This window comes from Lepidochelys olivacea (assembly GCF_965140295.1).
Source record: "Lepidochelys olivacea isolate rLepOli2 genome assembly, chromosome: 7".
Lineage (NCBI taxonomy): Eukaryota > Metazoa > Chordata > Testudines > Cheloniidae > Lepidochelys > Lepidochelys olivacea.
Window position 1 is genome coordinate 49,927,593 of NC_140417.1, and position 6,000 is coordinate 49,933,592.

Sequence of the window (6,000 nt, forward strand, 5' to 3'; positions counted from 1 at the left end):
CCCCCAGTCAGTCAGGTAATTTGCATCAACGTAAACACTAGCTTTTAAATTCTCAGCTGCTACCAATTTCAAGGCTGGACACTCATTTTCCCCTTCAGCAGGATTGGGTTCTCCCCCCCACACCTTTTTTCTAGAAGATTGAAAACTGAAACTTCCTGCTTACAGGAATTCCTTTGCTGGCTAGAAGAAAAGGAGTACTTGTGGCACCTTTAGAGACTAACAAATTTATTTGAGCATAAGCTTTCATGAGCTACAGCTCACTTCATCGGATGCATGCTGACTAGGTGTGTTTACCAATTGCAGACCCTCTGTGCTTTGAACATCTACACAGATGATCTTCTGCCTGCTTGCTTGTGACCCCCAGCAACTTAAAGACTGGATTCTGTTTTAAAGCGATACCAAACCAATTCAAAGTACCTAAGGGTGAGAGTTTGCTTGCTTTCCCCTGCATCCTTGAGCATTCAGCCATAAAATGGTTCTGCTCTGAAACACCAGTAACCAAATCTGTCTTCACACCCTGAAGCACAGACTGCTCACTTAAAGAATTAGCATGGAGACCTTCCTGTTCCAACAGCATTGTCTTTCCAACAAACTGGTTAAGCACAGCCACTTGATTATAGGGCTGTCCAAATTTCCTAACAATTTTTATTTCATCTGAAGCCTTCTCAGAGCTATCCACACTGGATCTTTCCAAAGCAAAGTCAATGAATTCCTTCCTAGCAGAAAATTTCTGGCTATCAGGAACTGAAACTTCCTTGATTAAATCACTTCCACGCCCTTTAGCTACAGCACACTGCTTACAAAGACTACCCTGAAAATTTTTCTCTTCAGGAATCTTTCTAAGCACCCATGTACCTTTACTTTGCTCCACAGAAGCATTGCTCTGCTGAGCCACTACCAGCTTCTGAGATTCACTTACATCCAGAATCACCTCTGGCCCATCAGGCGGATTCTTACACAAACCCCTTTCAGGCAAACTTATAGACTCACTAGATAAAAGGTTAGAAGCATTCTTCTTCCCTTTGCCACACACACATTCAGGAATCTTTTCCTTGCTACAAGTTTCCACACCGTCCGTAAGTAACACAATCAAATCACCTTTATGCTATTTTGCTAGGACACTAACTGGATGCAACCTAGTTAGAGTACCATTCTTTCTAGCAGACACAAAGGTAGGACCATTCCCTTCCTGGGCTTTAGTTGAATCCAGAACCAACTCTGAGACAACTGCACTACCCTCAACCATCACAGGCTGAAAGACACCTTTTGTCTGCTCTACTGACAAAGAAGAGCTGGAGAAACCTTCCCCTTTTACAGACACACAGCTTGGGATCTCATTTTCCTTGTCCCAGCACACAGGGCTGTTCACAGACAACTGCTTGGAGGCCGGGGTAACTCCCTCCATGGGCAAGTCATTACCCCTAACAGACACAGGTACATTTCCTTTACTTTCACAGTTCTCCACACAGGTAACAGGTAAGGTATAGGACACTCATTTTCCACTATCCTCGCCTTCCCAAACGGCTGACTAGATAAAGCCCTCAGCCTAGGCAGCCTTATGAGATTATCCAAACTTTCCCTGCCTTTCAGAGTAACAGCCGTGTTAGTCTGTATTCGCAAAAAGAAAAGGAGTACTTGTGTTACCTTAGAGACTGACCAATTTATTTGAGCATAAGCTTTCGTGAGCTACAGCTCACTTCATCGGATGCATACTGTGGAAACTGCAGAAGACGTTATATACACAGAGACCATGAAACAATACCTCCTCCCACCCCACTCTCCTGCTGGTAATAGCTTATCTAAAGTGATCACTCTCCTTACAATAAGAAAAGGAGTACTTGTGGCACCTTAGAGACTAACCAATTTATTTGAGCATGAGCTTTTGTGAGCTACAGCTCACTTGCATCCGATGAAGTGAGCTGTAGCTCACGAAAGCTCATGCTCAAATAAATTGGTTAGTCTCTAAGGTGCCACAAGTACTCCTTTTCTTTTTGCGAATACAGACTAACACGGCTGTTACTCTGAAACCTCTCCTTACAATGTGTATGATAATCAAGTTGGGCCATTTCCAGCACAAATCCAGGTTCTCTCACACCCTTTTTTTTTTTTTTTTTTTTCCAGAAACCACACACACAAACTCACTCTCCTGCTGGTAATAGCTCATCCAAACTGACCACTCTCCTTACAATGTGTATGATAATCAAGGTGGGCCATTTCCAGCATAAATCCAAGTTTAACCAGAACGTCAGGTGGGGGGTGGGGTAGGAAAAAACAAGGGGAAATAGGCTACTTTGCATAATGACTTAGCCACTCCCAGTCTCTATTTAAGCCTAAATTAATAGTATCCAATTTGCAAATGAATTCCAATTCAGCAGTTTCTCGCTGGAGTCTGGATTTGAAGTTTTTTTGTTTTAAGATAGGGACCTTCATGTCTGTAATCGCGTGACCAGAGAGATTGAAGTGTTCTCCGACTGGTTTATGAATGTTATAATTCTTGACATCTGATTTGTGTCCATTTATTCTTTTACGTAGAGACTGTCCAGTTTGACCAATGTACAGGGCAGAGGGGCATTGCTGGCACATGATGGCATATATCACATTAGTGGATGTGCAGGTGAACAAGCCTCTGATAGTGTGGCTGATGTTATTAGGCCCTGTGATGGTGTCCCCTGAATAGATATGTGGGCACAGTTGGCAACGGGCTTTGTTGCAAGGATAGGTTCCTGGGTTAGTGGTTCTGTTGTGTGGTATGTGTTTGCTGGTGAGTATTTGCTTCAGGTTGGGGGGCTGTCTGTAGGCAAGGACTGGCCTGTCTCCCAAGATTTGAGAGAGTGTTGGGTCATCCTTCAGGATAGGTTGTAGATCCTTAATAATGCGTTGGAGGGGTTTTAGTTGGGGGCTGAAGGTGACGGCTAGTGGCGTTCTGTTATTTTCTTTGTTAGGCCTGTCCTGTAGTAGGTGACTTCTGGGAACTCTTCTGGCTCTATCAATCTGTTTCTTCACTTCCGCAGGTGGGTATTGTAGTTGTAAGAATGCTTGATAGAGATCTTGTAGGTGTTTGTCTCTGTCTGAGGGGTTGGAGCAAATGCGGTTGTATCGCAGAGCTTGGCTGTAGACGATGGATCGTGTGGTGTGGTCAGGGTGAAAGCTGGAGGCATGTAGGTAGGAATAGCGGTCAGTAGGTTTCCGGTATAGGATGGTGTTTATGTGACCGTTGTTTATTAGCACTGTAGTGTCATCATAATCAAAAAGGCTGACAAAGGAGGTGCTGTTGTCATCATGAATAGGTCGGAATATGAACAAGAGGCTGCTTGGCAGCTCTCCAACACCACTTTCTACAAGCCATTACCCTATGATCCCACTGAGTTACCAAAAGCAACTACAGCATTTGCTCAAGAAACTTCCTGAAAAAGCACAAGATCATATCCGCACAGACACACTCCTGGAACCCCGACCTGGGGTATTCTATCTACTATCCAAGATCCGTAAACCTGGAAATCCTGGGCGCCCCATCATCTCAGGCATTGGCACCCTGACAGCAGGATTGTCTGGCTATGTAGACTCCCTCCTCAGGCCCTACGCTACCAGCACTCCCAGCTACCTTCGAGACACCACTGACTTCCTGAGGAAACTACAATCCATTGGTGATCTTCCTGATAACACCATCCTGGCCACTATGGATGTAGAAGCCCTCTACACCAACATTCCACACAAAGATGGATTACAAGCTGTCGAGAACACTATCCCCGATAAGATCACGGCTAACCTGGTGGCTGAACTTTGTGACTTTGTCCTTACCCATAACTATTTTACATTTGGGGACAATGTATACCTTCAGATCAGCGGCACTGCTATGGGTACCAGCATGGCCCCACAGTATGCCAACATTTTTATGGCTGATTTAGAACAACGCTTCCTCAGCTCTTGTCCCCTAACGCCCTTACTCTACTTGCGCTATATTGATGACATCTTCATCATCTGGATCCATGGAAAAGAAGCCCTTGAGAAATTCCACCATGATTTCAACAATTTCCATCCCACCATCAACCTCCGCCTGGTCCAGTCCACACAAGAGATCCACTTCCTGGACACTACAGTGCTAATAAACAATGGTCACATAAACACCACCCTATACCGGAAACCTACTGACCGCTATTCCTACCTACATGCCTCCAGCTTTCACCCTGACCACACCACACGATCCATCGTCTACAGCCAAGCTCTGCGATACAACCGCATTTGCTCCAACCCCTCAGACAGAGACAAACACCTACAAGATCTCTGTCAAGCATTCTTACAACTACAATACCCACCTGCGGAAGTGAAGAAACAGATTGATAGAGCCAGAAGAGTTCCCAGAAGTCACCTACTACAGGACAGGCCTAACAAAGAAAATAACAGAACGCCACTAGCCGTCACCTTCAGCCCCCAACTAAAACCCCTCCAACGCATTATTAAGGATCTACAACCTATCCTGAAGGATGACCCAACACTCTCTCAAATCTTGGGAGACAGGCCAGTCCTTGCCTACAGACAGCCCCCCAACCTGAAGCAAATACTCACCAGCAAACACATACCACACAACAGAACCACTAACCCAGGAACCTATCCTTGCAACAAAGCCCGTTGCCAACTGTGCCCACATATCTATTCAGGGGACACCATCACAGGGCCTAATCACATCAGCCACACTATCAGAGGCTCGTTCACCTGCACATCCACCAATGTGATATATGCCATCATGTGCCAGCAATGCCCCTCTGCCATGTACATTGGTCAAACTGGACAGTCTCTACGTAAAAGAATAAATGGACACAAATCAGATGTCAAGAATTATAACATTCATAAACCAGTTGGAGAACACTTCAATCTCTCTGGTCACGCAATTACAGACATGAAGGTCCCTATCTTAAAACAAAAAAACTTCAAATCCAGACTCCAGCGAGAAACTGCTGAATTGGAATTCATTTGCAAATTGGATACTATTAATTTAGGTTTAAATAGAGACTGGGAGTGGCTAAGTCATTATGCAAAGTAGCCTATTTCCCCTTGTTTTTTCCTACCTCCCCCCCCACCTGACGTTCTGGTTAAACTTGGATTTATGCTGGAAATGGCCCACCTTGATTATCATACACATTGTAAGGAGAGTGGTCACTTTGGATGGGCTATTACCAGCAGGAGAGTGAGTTTGTGTGTGTGTGTGTGGGGGGGGGGGGCAGAGGGTGAGAAAACCTGGATTTGTGCTGGAAATGGCCCACCTTGATTATCATACACATCGTAAGGAGAGTGATCACTTTAGATAAGCTATTACCAGCAGGAGAGTGGGGTGGGAGCAGGTATTGTTTCATGGTCTCTGTGTATATAATATCTTCTGCAGTTTCCACAGTATGCATCCGATGAAGTGAGCTGTAGCTCACGAAAGCTTATGCTCAAATAAATTGGTTAGTCTCTAAGGTGCCACAAGTACTCCTTTTCTTTTTCCCTGCTTTTGTCTCCCTTGTCCCACCACACAGGGCTGGTTACAGACAAATACTGGGATAGTGGGGCAGCTTTTTTACCAGGCACATTGCTATTCCCAACACACAAATTGCTGCTCTTCTCACTACACTGAGCTACTTCCAGCAAATCCGTGTTACCTTTTTCAGATTCACTTTTACAAGCTGTAGTTGCCAATAATCCATCACCCATCAAAAAAATCTACCCTTTCCTTCCTCAGTTAGGGCTTTAACCTGACCATCCACTTTAATCTGCTCCTGAGAAACATTTTCCTGATCAAGTTTCAGAGTAGCAGCCCTGTTAGTCTGTATTCGCAAAAAGAAAAGGAGGACTTGTGACACCTTAGAGACTAACAAATTTATTTGAGCATAAGCTTTCGTGAGCTTTTCCTGTGCTTGATCTAATTCCAGATTCACTTCTGAGACATTAGAGAGACATTTAGAAACTTCATTCACAGACAAACAGCTCTTTCCCTCAAACATTTGGAGAAACCCGCCCCGGGCA